Consider the following 21,487-nt stretch of genomic DNA (forward strand, 5'->3'; position numbering starts at 1 on the left):
GGAGAATCAAAACTCAACTTCCAAATGCCAACTCAACTTCCCAAATGTCAAATGCCAAATGTCTAACAGGAGCTCCACAGACAAGTCCAAATTATGTAATGGAACCTCTTTGGAATGATGACTTCAAAGGGAAACCAATGAAAAAATTTAACGATGGGGAATTGACTATGCAACCATAGCCATCAAATTTCAATATAAAACACAAAACAATTTAAATTAGTTTGCCAATAAAAAATGGGATAGTCCACCAAGGCCACAACTAGGATGGCCAAAAACTTACGGGAATGGCCCAAAATTGGCCTGGAACTTGCAAAAACGAATTCCTAGTAAAATTATTTGAATTATATTTTTACTAGGGAAATTCTAAAACCCTATTTTACCTAAGTTTTTCAAAATCCCAAAATTTCCTTGGATCTTGCAAATTGTTTTTCCCAGTAAAATTGTTTGAATTATATTTTCATGGGTGGAATTCTAAAACTCTATGTCACCTAAATTCTTGAAAATCCATAACTATAAATTGGATTTACAAATTATTTTGCAAGAACCATAGGAAGGGTATATTATTCATAAAATTATACATATAACTGTGAATAATTTGAAAAACAACTTTACATTTTCACCTACCAAAAATATAGAAATCATTACAGAAGAGTCGAGAAACACTTGAGAAGGGATCACATGAATAAGGAATTGGTCTTCTCTAAGACATAATACTCCAATATTTGCGCTTTGAGTATTCTTGGAATTGCTTTATCATTACCTTCACCATTCACCAATGGCTACCAAGGGTTTTATGGACAAGAATATTGTATTCATAAAGCTCTGGGTCAAACCTGAAAACAAGTTTCTATTCATATTTCCTGATGCTTTTTGTCTTCAAATTCTTTATGGCTAATTTATTTCTTTAATGGGAACAAAATATTTTCTCCAGAGCAAAAAAAATTTCGATGTGGGTGCATTTTTTTTTATTGTTCACAACAAAATATAATGCGATTTGGGTAATTTGAGACCAGATCGATATAGGTATTTATGATTGTTTGTAGATATTATCTGATCTGATGTAATTTTTATTCATGGCATATGTGCTTTGACTGTAATACAAGGAATCCCACATGGGCATTGGTCACTTATGGGATTTTCATTTTCCTAGATTGTTCTGCATCTCATCATAGTCTTGGTGTTCACATTAGCTTTGTCAGGTATGTATTTTAATCTTTACTACTCAAATTGCAATGTGTATTTCTTTGGTTAGGCACTAAAATTTCTCAAGGGTGCTTTTCCACTTTGTGTTTCCTTCTTGTATTTGTGATGTTTGTAAGGAAAGCAATTAAAGGTTAAGTAGCATATTCTGTTTTGACCGTTTTGTTGAATTTGTGATGCCTTTTCAAAATAAGTTTTTAAATTAGAATTAATATGGCATATCCCTTTTTGAGGATTTTCTTTAGCATGAGTGCCACTATCTCCTTGTAATGCATATGGAATGATACATTGAAAATTTCTCTGTCAAAAATGCACATTTGTGAAGATGGTGTTATGATATTTAGCATAGCATAATAGTATTTAGCATAGGAGGACCTTCATGACATATCTACCCCTATAATGAACTACATGAGAGATATGCCTTGGTATTCTCATTAGCTTAAGGAAAAGATTTTAATGTTTCCTATAATTGTAACATATTATCTGTCATTTAGGCACTACCATTGCTTAGAGGTACTTGTGTGTTTTGTGTTTCCTTATGGTCTTTATGATATCGTTTTAATTGCAAGTTAACTTAAAATAAAAATTTAAGTGACATATATTTCCACTAGGATTTTGATACGTATTAATGACATTATCTCCTTGTATTATATATTGGATGATACATTGTAACCAGCTCTGTTTAAGTGCATATTAGTGAAGGTTGCATCCTGATATTTAGCTTAACATAATAGTGATTAACATTGGATAGTCATGACAGATATGTTGATACAATTAATAGCAATTAATAAACACAACACTCCACCATTTAAGAGGGTATACATTGGGATAACACAGTTGGATGTGGTGGTTTTGAAAATCTCATGGTGTATATACCTACATGTATGCTCACCAAATCTTGCAGTGCTAGGTGCATATTCGTTGTCTACACTCAAATAGGTCAGTGCCCTATTTCATGTAAAATTTTGTATATGGTAGGACATATGTCACATTTGAATTATGATGTGTATGTTTTGTAATTGGTTATTGAATTTTTTAGTTGGAGACAAAACAATATTATCTACAACTAATCAGCATGGAAAAATACCCCTTAAGACTAAATTTTTCTACTAGTGATGTACTATTTTACAAAAATTGACTGAATTTTACTGGATTGATGGGGGAACCATGAGAATCTATTTCAACTAATTCCACCAAGAGCTTGAACCTAGGACTTTTACCCAGTGCCATCCCTTTCAAATTTGTGTCATTCGGGTGGCACAAAGCACATTGAAAATGGAATCCTGGTGGATAAATTATTTGCTTGTTGACCTGAACAGTGGAATAATACTTCATTTCCAAGCAAAGAGGGTTTATGAATGACCTTATTAGAGAAATTTGGTGCATGTAGTGGTAGGAAAGACATTGTAGACTAGAGGTTTGAAGGTGCCTACTCAAATGCATGACATGTTTTTGGTAATGTGAATTCATGGATGGGATATTACATTGGTTATAGTCTATGAAGAAAAACACATGTGATTGGCTGATTAAGGCCACTTTATATTCTTTATGTTGTGTTTTGACATAAATTTAACTCTTTTGCTTGCTCACCTTTAGTTTTCTTGAATCCTTCTTAAACTATTTTAGGAGTATTGTCTCTAAAATCCCTTTGAGTCACTTGTTTGTCTTATGGTTGGGCTAGAGCAAACATGGCTTAATATATCAATAAATTCTCCTAATAAACACTTTCTTAATTGATTTGTATGTATTTAGTTTCTTTTCTTCTCTTTATTTCTCCAGTTTCTAAGATATTAGCCTTGTAATGAAACCATTAGAGAATATCATCTCTTTGTAGTTTTTCAACTAAATATATTGACATTTGGGATTGCATCGAGAGATGCATTCTATAATCTACATCTCTAGTATGCAAAAAACCATAAATATATAAAGTTGTTGTATTATTAATAAAATATAAACCAATGTAGGTTCGTATTAACCGTGTATCTATCATGTGTTGAGATTCAAGGTGCAAACATTTTTTAGAGTTCAAAAACTTAAGGAAAGGTTCACACTTCAAAGGATTTTATCTGTCTTGGTGCTTGGTCTATGCAGGGTGATTTGAATTATGATACAAATAAATATCACTTTTTGAGATATTCATCTCCATCTCTCTCAACCATGTTTGACATTTTTCTGATTTCCTGTTTTGGTTGCCTTGCTAGATTGTGACCACATTTTTGCTTGTTTATTGCAATATATTGTTCATATTTCTTGTAAACAATATCTTGCAAACAATATCATATTAATCACCTTGGGTCTAGAGCATACAATTTATAGGAGAATGAATGCATGGAAATGTTTTAGTTATGTATTATAATTGTGGATGGGAGCATGCACAATGGAATAAAAGAAGAAAAATGGAAATATAATGAATAGAGGGAATGTGTTAAATGTTGGAAAATATCATTGTTAGCCTCGCTAGCAAAAGGCCCAGAATTGGATCCATATATGCTCTTAAAGTTTCCAAATTTGCTTAAAAACATCCCAAGGGATCCAAAAATGCTCTTGAAATCTTCAACATTTGCTCAAAATCATCCAAAGGTAAAAAAAAACGCAAGAGGAGAGCCCTTGGAAGGGCGGAAATACACTATTGGGAGGTAAAAAACAAAAGAAAACAATGAAAATGAAGTATTGCGGGCTTAAGCAAAGGAATGAACAACAGCCGTCAGATTTGGCCAATCAACGGTCCAGATCTAATCGGTGGGTCAAATCGGCGGAAATCAGCGCGGGCCCAAGGGAACTTGCGATGGAGATCGACGATCGCTATTGGAGATCACAGAGCGCTTACAAACAGCCCAGGGCATGAGTGACATGCGATTGCATTTTATCGCATCGCTAAATTGCATCGGCACTATACCATGGGGCGGGGCCTATGCACAGGTATATGTGCAACCTGATAACTGGACCCGATGGTTATGTACATGCTATTGCATTGATTTTGAAATCCACCAAAGCCCATTTTCAATGTATTTTTGTGTGTTTTCGTTGTTTAAACGAAATACAAAGGAACCTTGGGGTGGTGTCATAGTGTTATGAAACCAGCTCAAGAAAAGATAGAAAAGATAGATCAACGCCTTAGAATTCAGCCTCTTCGAGGGGGCAACCTCCTTTACATTACATAAATGAACAATTATTGGATGATACAAATGACAAAACCTCCTTTCTATATATAGGAGTCTAAGGAGTCACAATATAATCCAGCCGACCTAGCAATAATAATATAAAGCCACAAAAATAACAATAGAGGGATTCTATGGGGCACAGAAATAACAATATGGGGGTAATAGGGGCACAACAATATAAATAAGGGGTATAACTACAATAGTAATGGGGTAATCACTAGTATTATAGGGACCCAACATGCCCCTCTCCTTCAAAAAAGTGTTGTCCTCAACGCTTGAGTAGTTCTGGATACTTCTACATAAAATTCTCATCCTCCCATGTGGAATCTTCAGCGGATAAGTTCTTCCACTTGATAAGATACTCTGAAATTGATCGATTTCATAGCTGTCGAGTTCTTGTTTCTGTGACTGCTTCCGGTTCCAATATAATTTTTCCTTCCTCGTCAAGTTCTAGAAATATTGTTTGAATTGGGAGCTTGTCGCCTATAACCTTCTTTAAACATGAAACATGGAAAAATGGGTGCAATCGAGAAGCTGCAGGAAGCTCCAATTTGTATGCCATAGTACCAATCTTTTGCAACACCTTGTATGGACCATAATACTTTGGTGATAATTTATTATCCTTCTTAGCTTGCTTTAGGGACATTTGCTTATATGGTTGTAGCCGTAGGAATACCCAATCACCTACATCAAAACTTCTTTCACTGCGATGTTGATCTGCCTGTTGTTTCATTCTATTTTGTGCCAACACGAGGTTATCCTTTAAGAGTTGGAGGACTTGTTGTTGATGTTCGATGTGATGTTCCACTGCCTGAACCTTAGAATTTTCTCTTAAATATGATGTGATGGATGGTGGTTGATACCCATAAAGTGCCATAAATGGGGTCATTTTTGTTGCTGTATGGAAGGAAGTGTTATACCACCATTCAGCCAGAGGCAACCATTTGACCCATTGTGTCTGTTTATCAGATACAAAGCAACGAAGATATCCTTCCAAACATTTGTTTACTATCTCAGTTTGCCCATCAGATTGAGGATGATAAGATGAGCTATGAGCTAACTGAGTACCAAGACAAGAAAATAATTCTGTCCAAAAATTTCCAGTGAAAATGGGATCTCTGTCACTTACAATAATCTTTGGGTTTCCATGTAGCTTTTGAATTGTTTCCATAAATGCAGTAGAAACTGTACTGGCTTTAAATGGATGTGATAATGCACAAAAGTGTGCATACTTGGTAAGTCTGTCAACTACCACCATGATGACACTCTTTCCCTCAGACTTGGGTAAACCTGTGATAAAATCCATTGAAACCTCCTCCCAACGTTGGCTTGGAATGGATAAAGGTTGTAATAGACCCGATGTCTTAATTGTTTCAACTTTATTTTGTTGGAAAACCAAACATTCTGCCACAAACTTTTGAATATCTGATTTAAGGCCATCCAAAAAAAATTCCTTCTTAACCCTGTGGTAAGTTTTTAAAAATCCTGAGTGCCCTCCTAAGGGAGAAGTGTGCAATTCCATAAGAATCTTTTGTTTTAGCTGGGAATTCTTACAGAGGTATAAGCGATCTTTGTACCATAACGAATCATTTTGCCAGCTAAATGTATCAGAAGTACTGGAATCTTGTTGTAGCTTTCGAATAAGTGCCCACACTTCTTCGTCATTCTTCCATTCCTCCCTTGCTTCGTTTATCCAATCTGGTTGGATAATAGAAATGGCACACAACAATGCTTCCACATCCTCATCCTTTCTTGAGAGTGCATCTGCCACCACATTTTGCTTCCCTTTTTTGTAGATGATTTCAAAGTCATAACCCAACATCTTTGTGACCCACTTTTGTTGCTCTTCAGAGGATAATCTTTGTTCTAAAAAGTATTTAAGGCTATCATGATCCATTTTTACCTTGAAGTGTCTTCCCATTAGGTAGGGTCGCCATTTCTTAAGTGCATGGAGTATTGCCAACATTTCCTTCTCATAAATAGCTTTGCTTAAAAACTTTCCCTTGATTGGACGACTTTCAAAAGCAATGGGTCTTTCATCTTGCATTAGAACAACACCAATTCCATTTCCTGAAGCATCACATTCCAAAGGTTTTTGTGAAGTCTGGTGTAGCTAAGACCGGTGCTTGGCACATTGCCTCTTTAAGATGTTCAAAGGCCTTTGTTGCTTCCGGAGTCCATGAAAATGAATCTTTCTTCAATAATGTTGTTAGAGGTGCTGCTATTCTCCCATAATTCTTAACAAACTTGCGATAATACCCTGTCAACCCAAGAAATCCTCGCAGATGCTTTATGGATGTGGGGATTTTCCATTCCTTAATGGCTTTAATTTTGCTAGGGTCTACCTTAACTCCTTCATGAGATACAATATGACCCAAATATTCCACCTCCTGGACTCCAAAGAAACATTTGGATCTTTTTGCATATAATTGTTTCTCCTCCAATAGTTGTAGCACCCTGTCAACATGTTCAACATGATCCTTCCAAGACTTGCTGTAGATTAGTATATCATCAAAAAATACTAACACAAATTTTCTAAGGAATGGTTTGAAAATTGAATTCATCAAACCTTGAAATGTTGAAGGTGCATTGGTAAGGCCAAAAGGCATGACCAAAAATTCATAATGACCCTCATGAGTTCTAAATGCCGTTTTCGGAATGTCTTCAATCTTCATTCTGATTTGATGATATCCCGAACGAAGATCCAACTTGGTGAAGTAAATTGATCCATGCAATTCATCCAGTAATTCATCAATGACAGGAATGGGGAACTTATCTTTAATAGTGAGCTTGTTGAGCTCCCTATAATCTGGACACATGCGCCATGATCCATCCTTCTTGTGCACCAATACTACTGGAGCTGAGAAAGAACTTTGACTCGGTTGAATTATACCAGCCTCTAGCATTTCTGCAACCATACGTTCAATTTCACTTTTTTGGACATAGGGATATCTGTACGGCCTGATGTTTGGAGGAACACTTCCTGGAATCAGATGAATAGCATGATCATGATCACGCATAGGTGGGAGACCTTTGGGAGTCTCAAATACCTTGGAATGATTGTCCAGGACTTTTTGGAGATCTGGAGAAATAGATGATTCCAATGTGGAAACATCTAGCGAACATAATTGTGCAATTACACCTCTTTGCTCCTTTTTTAGAAGCTTTGTCATGCCATTAGAGCTGATTATCTTTCCTGGTTTCCCTGCAATACCCCTTAATTCAACTTCCTTTCCTTCCGTAGAAAATTTGATGAAAAGTTCTTGAAAATTAAAAGCTATTGTACCCAAGGATTGTAGCCATTGGACTCCTAGTACAACATCAGCACCTCCCATTGGAATGGAAAGCATTGGGCTAGTCAATACATATTCTCCCATGGATAGCTTGATATTATGGCACTTTCCAAAGCAATTTATTGTTCCTCCATTTGCAATCATCACTTGACACTCTGGTGCTGGATATAGGAAGCAATTCAATTCTTTTGCTACCCTACAATGAATAAAATTGTGGGTGCTTCCTGAATCAATCAACACTATTACCTTTTTCTTCTTGATTTGTCCTTCTATCTTGATGGTTTGAGGAGTGGTAATTCCCGCCAATGCATTACAAGATATGGTCGGATTTATTTGTTCTTCATCTAGGCTTTGTTCCTGGAGTATATCCTCTTCTTTTGACCTTTCTTGCTCCTTTTCTTCTTCCTCTTCACAATCTATGTAGAATAATTTCTTCTCAGCACACTTATGACCTTTTGTGTATTTGCTATCACAATTGTAACAAAGCCCTTTTGCTCTTTTTTCTTCCAATTGTTGTGGTGTCAACCTTGTAGGTTGTGGAAGACTAGGGGCAACAACACTTCCGTCTTTATAGTTGTGAATGGTATGCTTCCTAGTTGCCATAATTTTGCTTTCCATTTTTCTTGCTAACCTGAATGCCTTCTCTAATGAATCAGGTTCCCAAAGGCGAACATCATGTTGGATATTATCCTTTAAAGACCCTATGAACACATCAATCCTATGCTCCTCTGGAATATCTTTTACCCTTATGTTCAATTTTTGGAACTCCTCAATGTGCTCCATTATTGAACCCTTTTGTTTGAGACTTATCAATTGGCTAAAAAAAGTGTTGCTTTTTGTATCCTCATAATGTGCTATCAATTCTTCCGTAAAAATTGCCCAAGTGATAAATTTTTTACGAGAACAAAGCCATTGATACCATACAAACTGATTTGGTTCCAAATATACAGTTTCCATACGTACCTTTTGTGCGTTTTGCACATTATTGAGATCAAAGAATTGCTCCATCTGTAATATCCATGTGGCGGGATCCTTGCCATCAAACTTCCTCATATCGATTTTTGGAATATGGTGATTCTTCGATCCAACATTAGCATCTATGGAATCATGATTAACATTTCTTTTGTTCTCATCATGAGTTTCCTTTACTACCTTTTCACCATTAGTAAGTATTTCTTGTAGAAAATTTGTCAAATCTGTCTTCAAATCTGCCATGCCTGTCTTCAAATTTGTGTTCAAATCTATCTTAGCTTCCACGCCATTCATCTTAGCTTCCACACCATTTATCTTAGCTTCTGTTAACTTTTGTGAGCGTGACATTTGTTGCACTTGTTCTTGTAATTTTGATATATCATGTAGCATTTCTTCCTCTTCTTCATGAGTCATGCTAGAGCTTTCAGGTTCCTTACTAGGTGTTTGCATTTTCTTTCCTTGCAGCATCAGTTATCGATAATAATGCTCTACTATGCCCTTTGAATTCCTTCAAAATAAATTTTGAAACCAAGCTTAAGCAAAAATTTAAAAAAATCTACACACCTTTTTTCACTTTGTAGGAGCTTGATATTGCCTCTAATGTATCTCTGTACTTTCCAATCATCTAGTTCTAAATTTGTGATCTATAGTAGCTCTCTGTGTCCTCTTACCAATGCCACCAGTCTGATCCAAATTGGATTCTCCAAGAAAGAGTTATGCACAATCTCCCAAGATGACCTGATTATAGACCTTTCCAGAAGAGCGAAATTGTATGAAATTCTACGTGTACAATTTTTGATCTTTGGTTCTAAAATTGATATACAAGAAACTAAAGTCCGTACTCTTTTTGTACCTTCTTACGAAATTTCAATCTGATTCCTAGAGAGAAAGATATGACGATTTTCCCCAGGTCACCTGTTTTGAATGTAATTCAGGAGTTTGCAAAAAGACCAACTTCCTCAGATCATATCTCCGCAAATATCGTGCGAAAAGCTCTGAAATGTGGACCCAAGGTTCAACGCAATTTCTTCTCAAATGGGTTTTTTTTGCGACTTCTGAAACGTCTCAGAAAATAGTTATAGCAAAAATTCCACGATGCCCTGTTTGGAACAGGGAAACCCTAGAATCCAAAGCTCTGATATCAAATGTTATGAAACCAGCTCAAGAAAAGATAGAAAAGATAGATCAATGCCTTAGAATTCAGCCTCTTCGAGGGGGAAACCTCCTTTACATTACATAAATGAACAATTATTGGATGATACAAATGACAAAACCTCCTTTCTATATATAGGAGTCTAAGGAGTCACAATATAATCCAACCGACCTAACAATAATAATATAAAGCCACAAAAATAACAATAGAGGGATTCTATGGGGCACAGAAATAACAATATGGGGGTAATAGGGGTACAACAATATAAATAAGGGGTATAACTACAATAGTAATGGGGTAATCACTAGTATTATAGGGACCCAACACATTGCGATGAAACGCAGACTCGATGGGTTTCTAGAATGAAATTGTATATTATTTCAAGTCCGCCGAAGCCATTTTTTCCTATTTTTTTAGTGTTTTTCACGTATTTCCAAATACAAAGGGAACCATGGAATAAGCCAAATGCGACTTGCGATAGCGATGAAGCCCAGACCCGATGGGATTCAGAATGAAATCACATATTATTTCAAGTCCGGAGGGAGCCATTTTCAATGTATTTTTGTGTTTTCATTGTTTAAACAAAATACAAAGGGAACCATAGAACAGGCTGAGTGTGACATGCGATAGCGACCCCAAGGGCAGACCTGATGGATGAATAAACCATTTTTGAGGAATTTTGAAGTCCAAAATACGCAGAAGGCGAGAGTTTACAGTATTGCATCATTTCTCTGTTCATAACAGAAAGTAGTCACTCTCCACATTTTAAAGGGATTTCATAGGCCCGAAGAGCCATTCCACCACATAGTAGAGGCCGAATCAACCCAAAGTGATCGTGGAGCCACAGCACGACACAACTAGAATAAATATAATGATTGTGGTGCATCTCTAGGATGAGAGAGCTCCGAGACAGCACAACAAACTACCCAAAATATCTGAATGCGATTATTCTTCTATTAGAAGAAGAAACCTCTGAGCCATGCTTGCCTCAGACAACAAGATACCAGTTGAAGTAAAACCCACTACTACCTCTGCTAAACTCACCTATGCTAGTGATATTGATTCTGACTTCTGCCTACTGTTGAGGGAGAGGCAATGTGCTACTTTGGTTGACATGCAGGGTGCAACCTTGGAAGTGGAATCAAACATCATGGCTGCAGAGAAGCTCAAGGGAAATGTTGATAGAAGAAGACAAAGGGGCAAGTCTTCATCATCCTCTGATCCTAAGATTGATAAAATGACCAAAATGATATAGTCATTAGCCTCTGAAATCTCCAAATTAAAGGTTGAACAACACCCTGGGAAAGGAAGAGTTCCTAATACCTTTGCTCCTAGAAATCCAAATCCAAATCCACATATAAGAACTAATGAGCAGTTGCAGATTTTGCAAAGAAGCAAAGATGCCAATGAAGACCAAAGGGTGAAGACCCCTTTTCAAAGTGTAGTCATGGAAGAAAAGTAGTTTGAAGAAGATGATGAGATCCATTATCTGGAAGACAAAGGTAATGCTTCCTTTTTTACCTCAACTGCCTATGAAAAGTTATTATTCAATGACCAGATTATCCAAGAATGGGATGGTGAAGTTGTTCTACAAACTGAAGATCAACAAAGATATAATCTGAGTTCAAAGATGAATAATGCCAAGGAAGCTCCTATTCAAAGAGCTGATGTCCCTGCAGTATAACAAGCTAATAAGCAAAAGGAAATTGGCAGTTGATCCCATCATCCTCAAAGCTCCAGCTCATGAGGTAAGAGGCCTTGACAAGTCTCCTTCCCCTTTAAGTTTTCAATCAGAGATTCAGAAGCCAAGAATACCTATGCCTCTGATTGAACTAGTGAAGAATGAGTCCTTCAAAAGATCCATCCTCGAGGCCCTTGAGCCTAAATCCGTCCAAGCCTCCACTGACTATGTAAATATGAAAGATGATAAGATAGTTGTTATTCTCAACCAAATGATTGAAAATTATGAAGAAAGTTCCCCATATTTCTATGTCTCTCTGACTATTCATGAAAAAATCCTTCACAATTGCCTTTTGGAAACTGGAGCCAGCCATAATCTAATGCCCAAGTCTATCATGGATGAGTTGGGTCTTGACATCACCAAGCCTTATCATGACCTATTTTCTTTTGACTCTAGAAAAGTGAAATGTCTGGGGTTAATCAAGGACCTAGCCATCACTTTATCTCAGCTGCCCATGAAAGGCATGATGATGGATATTGTGGTAGCAGATGTACCCCCTAAGTTTGCCATGTTACTTTCTAGATGTTGGATCAAGAGATTAGGTGGATCATTACAAAATGATCTGTCCTATGCTACTGTCCCAGTTTTCGGAGGTGAGAGCAAGAGATTATACAGAGAAGCTCAGTTGGCTTATATCATCAGCAATGAAAGGAATCCCACTAATCATCCCATCTATTCTATTGACACTGATTTCAGAGCCTGTATTCTTCATATTGAAGAACCCCAGTTGGCCTCCACACAGCTTAAAAAACCAGTTTTCCAGATCGCTGAGGAAGAAGGCCCACAGATTTGGGACATGTACTTTGATGGAGCTTGCTCTAAGGAAGCTGCAGGGGCGGTTGTAGTCCTTGTGTCACCCACACAGGAATACATTCATTTATCTTTAAAATTAACCTTTCAGGTCACAAATAACATAGGAGAGTATGAAGCTTTGATTCTAGGATTAAGCACTGCTAAAGAAATGGGTATCAAAGACCTAAAAGTGTTTGGAGATGCAGACCTCATCATTCAGCAGGTCCATAAAGCATTCCAAGCAAAGCATCCAAGGTTGAAAGCATACGGAGATGAGGTGTGGAGGCTCAAGGATTCCTTTAATAATTTCAGCATTTCTTATATTCCGAGAATGAATAACCAGCTTGCTGACTCCCTTGCTGTGTCTGCTAGCATGTTTATTCCTCCTTTGCCTCCTAAATTAACATATGAAGTTCAGATAAAATATAGACCGTCTCTGCCTGACAATGTCAAATATTGGAGAGTTTTTGAAGACGATGAGGAAATTAACAGGTTTTTACAAGTCGTTGAGGAATTTGTTGAAATGCACATTGACCAAGAAAATGAAACCATAGAAGAATGCGGCCAATCCAAGATAAAGGGCGATATCGGTCGAGGAGGCATTGTCCAGCTGCCTAGTAATCATATACCAAAATGGCTGGTACCTCTAGAGAAGCTGTTCGATCATAACAATGTGCCTTATAAGCCTGCCAAAAAAGAGAATGACTCTGTTGTTTGTAAACATAATATAGGGAGCCCAGCCCATCTGAAATACATCAATCTGTCCACTCATTTGTCTTCTACCCAGAATTCCAAGTATTTCACCCTCATGAAGCAATTCACTAATATTTTTGTAGAAACTTTTTCTACAAATCATCTAGCTCTGATACCATGTACAAATTTTGAGTAATATGACACATATTCACAGAGATTATCATGATTATACACTTATAAGCGAAACATGCATAATACATAACTTCCTCTACGTTGATCATTAATTTACAGAAGTAGAAACATTCACAGGCGCACATAGAAGCATCAATCAAACTCATAAACACAGTATGTATCCCAGGGAAAGCATCTCGCTAAAAACCCCACAATATCTGTATATTATATTGATTGAATCATGTAACATTACAAAGTAAAATTCTTATCACAAGCAATCCAGTACCAGCTCCACCTGTTACACACAATACAACTCAGATCTGATCTCCAAATCTATTCCACTGCTTGCCTGCCTCTCCAGCTCAATACCTGCTCAAGAACTGATGAGAATGGCTTACCAAACTTGTATTTCACCTGCAAATAATCACTCACACTCTGTTGGACGTGAGCACAGGCTACAATTCTTGATATTGGCCAATTCATTGGCATACTCAATCCCTCTGATTGTGCAAATCATCATGCACAGCTATAGTCACAACTGATAGCAATCTGATCCTCTAACACCTATCCCTGCTGAACTGAACATGCACTCACATGAAACTGAGTTAACTGATGTATTCTATAGTTGCATTATGAGTTAATAAATTGTGAATTAATTAATAACTAATTCACCCAACTCATCTCTGGTCTATTGATCAGTTAGACTAAATACAACCAGTTTAACAAAGCTAAACTGAACACAACTCCATCAACTGCACCTCCAGTCCACTAAACTCAACTCACTTGAGTTCTAACTGAAGTCCTGCATGCAAATATTAGTCATCCCATAGGTAACCTCGTATTTCCTTCTGGGATCTGCATGTACCACATCCGTAGCTCATCCTGAAGTGCTCCAAGAGAATAAGATCAAGTTTATAGTCCAAATATTATTATGAGACAATAATATTTGACTTTTCTATTTTTGACAGCCAGTCTAAAAATAGACTTTGATCACTCACACTGTGATCACTCACACTGTGGTCACCCACACTGTGATCACTCATACTGTGATCACCCACACTGTGATCATCCACACTGTGATCATCCACACTGTGATCAAAAATAGAACTTGCGCCATAATTTGCCTGCGGGCCCACTTAGTGAAGGCGACTCTTTTCACTAAGCTCCATCTTCTTGTTGTATTCTTAACAAGCATTTCTTGTTGCACACTTTTCAACACTCCCTCTCAACAAGAAAGGCTTCCTCATAAACCCGATCTTGTAACTCTGGAATGTTCTCCATGCAACACATCTGGCCGGTCCACTTGCTCTGTCATCAAAGTCTCTGACTGCTATTGCCTCTGTCGACTGAAGACTCTGCATCTCTGTGCTCTTCAGTATCTGACTGCTCTAGCCTCTATCACTTTGATCTCTGACTGCATCCGTGCTGCTGCTGGTTCTATCTCCCAGCATTGCATCCGCACTGCACCTCCCAACTGACCTCCCTATTGGGCTAGAAACATCCTCTGATGCTGAAGCTCTAGCTGCTGCTAACAAGTGCTCCCTCTCTGACTTCTGCGCTACTGCAACATCTCCATGCATCTCGAACCATTGCACACCTCTCTGTGCCACCTAGCACTGTGCAAAACACTTGTGTCTCTCGCGTTGCTGCAACCTGCTAGCTATGCGCTGTCCTGGGATTCCCTGCACTGTCGCTCTCTCTGCCGCTCCATCCGCATCTGTCTCTACCCAATCAATCAGTTCCTGCTACTACACATTGGGGCTCCCGTAGCAAGGTCTCATCCAAGAGGTTGGGTACCTCAAGGATCCTGCCCCTCCTCCTTGGGACAATCAATCCACATCACCCCACCTCCTACCTAGAGGTATGGTTGCATGCGATCCCTCAGCCCAATTGGCTCGAAGTTTCCCCCTACTGGAGGTCTCTGGATGAGTAGATGTCTCTACTTGATCTCTTCTCAGCTTTCCCTATTGTGGCTGCTCCACAACCTCTTGAAGCTGCTGCACCAATCGTGGCTCCTCCACAATCGTTTGAGACTTCTTCTAGCTCTGCATGTTGAGAGGTAATATATGCTCCCTCTCAACCACCAAGTCTCCATCAATTGCCTTGCTGCTCAAGGCTTTGCATGCATCTTGAACCTCAAGAGAATACAGGTTCCTGACCTGTGAACCAATCTCATGACAACGAAAGCATCTCACCTTCGACTTGTCAACCTTCTTCCCATCATTGGAAGAACTGGATTCGGAAAGAGGAACCTTCTCCTTCCCCTTCTTCGCCTTAATCGCTAAGGCACAGTTCTCCTCATCCTGCATGGATGAAGAACCATCTCTGGTGCTCCGTCTAATCTCCTCCTGCATCAAATCTGACCATGGTCGTTCCTAATTTGGCAGTTTCTCCCTTCCATTCACCGAGTCCTGGTAGCTATGCCAACTCTTAGGAAGGTCAAGGAGTGCTAGACTCACCATCCTCATCCGACAGTCACCCCCACACTTCCCAGCTCATCCCGGCATTGGGTGAACTTCGTGAGATACTGGGGCATACTGTCTCCATTCTCACACTGAATGTTTCTGAGTTTTATCTCTTGCTTTGGAATTAAATTCGAATTCCACCAACTCAAAAACTCAACCACTTCCGATCTAGAATTCGTGAGAAAAAAGTATTTCTTGTACAGAAATTGACTATCTGGGCATTCACCGGATATCTCACCTTCCAAAAGAAGGATGAATCCAGAGGCTACCTGGCCTGATTACAGACTCTTCCTGAAGAAATAAAATGTAAGCACTTTCTGAATAATAGATCCGATGATCAATCCTCGCTTGATATCCTGTAAAAATCTCTTCTAAAAATCAAGCAGCTCCGAGACCATGTAGAAACTTTTTCTACAAATCATCTAGCTTTGATACCATGTAGAAATTTTGAATAATATGACACATATTCACAGAGATTATCCTGATTATACACTTATAAGCGGAACATGCATAATACATAACCTCCTCTACGTTGATCATCAATTTACAGAAGCAGAAACATTCACAGGCGCACATAGAAGCATCAATCAAACTCATAAACACAGTATGTATCCCGGGGAAAGCATCTCGCTAAAAAACCCACACTATATGTATATTATATTGATTGAGTCATGTAACATTACAAAGTACAATGCTTATCACAAGAAATCCAGTACCAACTCCACTTGTTACACACAATACAGCTCAGATCTGATCTCCAAATCTATTCCACTGCTTGCCTGCCTCTCCAGCTCAATACCTGCTCAAGAACTGATGAGAATGGCTTACCAAACTCGTATTTGACCTGCAAATAATCACTCACACTCTGTTGGACGTGAGAACAGGCTACAATTCTTGATATTGGCCAATTCATTGGCATACTCAATCCCTCTGATTGTGCAAATCATCATGCACAGCTATAGTCACAACTGATAGCAATCTGATCCTCTAACACCTGTCCCTGCTGAACTGAACATGCACTCACATGAAACTGAGTTAACTGATGTATTCTATAGTTGCATTATGAGTTAATAAGTTGTGAATTAATTAATAACTAATTCACCCAACTCATCTCTGGTCTATTGATCAGTTAGACTAAAGACAACCAGTTTAACAAGGCTAAACTGAACACAACTCCATCAACTGCACCTCCAATCCACTAAACTCAACTCACTTGAGTTCTAACTGAAGTCTTGCATGCAAATATTAGTCATCCCATAGGTAACCACATATTTCCTTCTAGGATCTGCATGTACCACATCCGTAGCTCATCCTGAAGTGCTCCAAGAGAACAAGACCAAGTTTATAGTCCAAATATTATTATGAGACAATAATATTTGACTTTTCTATTTTTGACAGCCAGTCTAAAAATAGACTTTGATCACTCACACTGTGATCACTCACACTGTGGTCACCCATACTGTGATCACTCATACTGTGATCACCCACACTATGATCATCCACACTGTGATCATCCACACTGTGATCAAAAATAGAACTTGCGCCATAATTTGCCTGCGGGCCCACTTAGTGAAGGTGACTCTTTTCACTAAGCTCCATCATCTTGTTGCATTCTTAACAAGCATTTCGTGTTGCACACTTTTCAGCAATTTTTGCCTGGGAATACAATGATCTTAAAACCTATGATACAAACATCATTCAGCATAAGATTCCACTAGAAAAGAATAGCACCCCTTTTAAGCAAAAATTAGGACCTATCAACCCTCTCTTATTGCCTTTGATTGAGAAAGAGATCAAGAAGTTGTTGGATGCAAAAATCATAGTTCCCCTAAGGTATTCAAAATGGATAGCTAACCTTGTGGTAGTGAGAAAGAAAAATGGAGAAATCAGGCTTTGTATTGACTTCAGAAATCTAAAGAAGTGCTCTAAAAATGATAACTACCCCCTGCCTAAGATGGAACACTTGCTACAAAGAGTTTCAGGGGCTAGAGTCATGTATTTCTTAGATGGATTTTCAGGTTACAATCAGGCTGTTGTACATCCAAAAGATCAGGAAAAGACCTCCTTCACTACTCCTTGGGGAACTTTCTTGTACTCCAAGATGCCTTTCGGAGTGATGAATGTTGGGGCTACTTTTCAGAGGGCCATGGATATAGCCTTTGTGGGAGAGAAGGACAAGTTTGTCCTTATTTATCTTGATGACATAACAGTCTTCTCCAATAGTCACAAAGACCATTTGTAGCATTTGAAGAAGGTCTTCCTAAAGTGCAGACAGTTTGGAATTTCGGTGAACCCAAAGAAGTCACATTTTTCTCTGGAAGAAGGAAAACTTCTGGGTCATATTGTTTCTGCTGAAGGTGTGAATATTGATCCAGCAAGAGTTCAAGCAATTCAGACATTGTCCATCCCAAGGTCAAAAATGGACATTCAATCCTTCTTGGGTAAGATTAACTTTGTAAGGAGGTTCAATCCAAACTTTGTAGAGCTAGTAAAGCACATCAATGCCATGCTGAAGAAAGGATCAGAAATAAAATGGACAATTGCTTCAAGAAGCTCTTTTGAAGCCATCAAGAAAGCTATCATGGAAGCTCCCACTCTAATCAGCCCAGATTACACTAAGGAGTTTTGGATCTTCTCTTTTGCCTCTTATGATACACTTGCAGCAGTTTTGTTGTGGAAAAATGATGAAGGCATAGAGCACCCTGTGGCCTTTTTCAGCAAGACTTTAAGGGAAGCTGAACTAAGGTATGACCTTATTGAAAAACAAGCTTATGCTCTCATAAAATATTTAAAAGCATTCAGAATTTGTATTCTGCATTCCAAAGTGGTTGCATATGTACCTTCAGCCTCAGTAAAGCATGTCTTCACTCAACCAGATATTGATGGAAAGAGAGCTAAATGGATTGAAAAATTCATAGAGTTTAACATAGAGGTGAAGCCCACTAAGCTTATCAAAGGCTGGGGGTTGGTTAAACTTATGGCTGAAGAAAATTGTAGCTTGTTAGACATAAATTGCATAGGTCTAAATTCAGATGATAAGCAGACAGAGGGAGCAGTAGAAGAACAAAATAAGAAGTAGTATCTGGCTGAAAATCTAGCCACCTGTGAATGGTATTCCAGCATAGTTCATTTTTTGCAAAAGCTAGAAGTCGCTCCAGGGCTTAGCTCAAGTTAAGCCCGGGCCATTAAACTCAGATCAGCCAAATTTCGCATTAATAAAAATCTGATTTATTGGAAAGACCCATCAAGAATCCTCTTGAGATGTCTAGGTAAAGAACAAGCTATGGAAGTCATACACCAGTTCCATTCTAGCATTTGTGGAGGGCATCATTATTGGAAAACCACAACCCACAAAATCTTGAGGGCTAGGTACTATTGGCCTACTCTTTTCTCTGATGTGTTTTCATTTGTGAAATCTTGTGACAAGTGTCAGAGGTTTGCAGGAAGACAGCAGCTAAAATCTCTGTGCTTGAAGCCAGTACATGTCAATGATCCCTTCCAGTAGTGGGGCTTGGACTTTATAGGTGAGATCAACCCACATTCCATTGGCCAACACAAATGGATCTTAGTAGCCACTAATTATTTCACCAAGCAGATTGAAGCTATACCCACTAAGAATGCCAATCATCAAGTTGTCATAAAGTTCTTGAATGAGAATATTTTCACTAGATTTGGTTGCCCAACCAAACTAGTCACTAATAATGCAGTAGCTTTCAAGGCAAAAGAATTAGTGGACATGACTGAATCCATGGGCATTCAGGTGGTACATTCTACCTCATAGTATCCTCAAAGAAATGGCCTGGAAGAATCATCTAATAAGAGCCTCGTAAGGGTAATCAAAAAGTTGTTAAAGCACAACAAAAAGAGCTGGGATTCCAAGTTGAAGTTTGCACTATCGGTTGACAGAGTTACCATCAAAAAGTCCATAGGGAACTCTCCATTTAAACTGGTTTATGGCGCTGATTTGTTTTTCCTATCCAGTTGATTCTCCCTGTGGCTAAATTCTTGCAAAGAGAACAAGATGAAGAGAATGACATGGTAAGAAGAATGAATACCCTGGTTGAACTACAGCAGATTAGAGAGCAGCTGGTTGAGAAGTCAAAGGCTCATCAGAAGAAAATCAAAGAAACCTTTGATAGGAAGGCAAAAGTGGACACTTTCCAAGTTGGTGATTAGGTGCTTAAATGGGATGCATTTAAGGAAAAGAAAGGTAATCATGGCAAGTTTGACTCGTTATGGATAGGCCCATTTGTCATCGCTCATATTCATCAGAACAATACATTCATTCTGCACAGTTTGAAAGGAGGATATGCTTTTGGTATCCCATTAAATGGGCGGTTCTTGAAACTTTATTTCATTTAAGGCTTTAAAGCCTGGTTATTGTAAATATGTTTTTCCAGTTTTTATTTCATTTCAAAATAGACTCCATGCCCAATGGAACATTAGAAAGAAGATTTGATTTTTGTTTTACAAGGAAGGCATTGATCTGTGATCCTTGAAACCTCACATGGAGGATTTCATCCCCAGAAGGATATAGTGTTAGCTTCGCTACCAAATGGCCCAAAATTGGATCCATATATTCTCTTAAAGTTTCCAAATTTGCTTAAAAACATCCCAAGAGATCCAAAAATTCCCTTGAAATCTTCAACATTTGCTCAAAATCATCCAAAGGTAAAAAACAGCACAAGAGGAGAGCCCTTGGAAGGGCGGAAATACACTATCGGGAGGTAAAAAACCAAAGAAAACAAGGAAAACCAAGTATCATAGGCTTAAGAAGAGGAATGAACATCAGCCGTCAGATCTGGCCGATCAACAATCCAGATCTGATCGGCAGGTCAAATCGGCGGACGCAATTGGCGGAAATCGACACGGGCCCAAGGGAACTTGCGAGGGCGATTGACGATCGCTATCAGAGGTCACAGTGTGCTTACAAATAGCCCAGGGCATGAGCAACATGCAATTTGATTTTATCGCATCGCTAAATCACATCAGCACTATACCATGGGGCGGGGCCTATGCACAGGTATATGTGCGACCCGATAACCAGACCTGACAGTTATGTACACGCTATTGCATTGATTTTGAAATCTGCCAAAGCCCATTTTCAATGTATTTTTGTGTGTTTTCATTGTTTAAACGAAATACAAAGGAACCTTGGGGCAGTGCGATAGCGATGAAACCTGGACCCGATGGGTTTCTGGAATGAAATTGTATATTATTTCAAGTCCACCGAAGTTGTTTTTTCCTGTCTTTTTAGTTTTTTTCACGTATTTCCAAATAAAAAGGGAACCATGGAATAAGCTGAATGCAACTTGCAATAGCGATGAAGCCCGGACCCGATGGGATTTAGAATGAAATCACATATTATTTCAAGTCCGGAGGGAGCCATTTTCAATGTATTTTTGTGTTTTCGTTGTTTAAACGAAATACAAAGGGAACCATAGAACAGGCCGAGTGCGACATGTGATAGCGACCCCAAGGGCGGACCCAATGGATGAATAAACCATTTTTGAGGACTTTTGAAGTCCAAAATACATAGAGAAGGTGAGAATTTACAATATTGCATCATTTCTCTGTTCATAATAGAAAGCAGTCACTGTCTGCATTTTAAAGGGATTTCATAGGCCTGAAGAGCCATTCCACCACAGAGTAAAGGCCGAATCAACCCAAAGCGATCGTGGAGCCACAACACGACACAGCCAGAACAGACAGAATGATTGTGCGGCATCTCTGGCATGAGAGAGCTCCCAGACAACACAACAAACTACCCAAAATATCTGAATGCAGTTATTCTTTTGTCAGAAGAAGAAACCTCTGAGCCATGCTTGCCTAGTCAGAGATCAAAC

The 21,487-nt window shown here is 38.5% G+C and overlaps 1 pseudogene; it reads right to left on the bottom strand.

Annotated features, from left to right (window-relative positions):
* The window catches only part of LOC149149864 (polyadenylate-binding protein 2 pseudogene), a 29,456-nt pseudogene that overhangs the window by 1,537 nt on the left and 6,432 nt on the right, over window positions 1-21,487 (bottom strand).

This window comes from Pinus tabuliformis, chromosome 9 (assembly GCF_031772625.1).
Source record: "Pinus tabuliformis cultivar Carrire ecotype Pingquan chromosome 9, CPIR1, whole genome shotgun sequence".
Lineage (NCBI taxonomy): Eukaryota > Viridiplantae > Streptophyta > Pinopsida > Pinales > Pinaceae > Pinus > Pinus tabuliformis.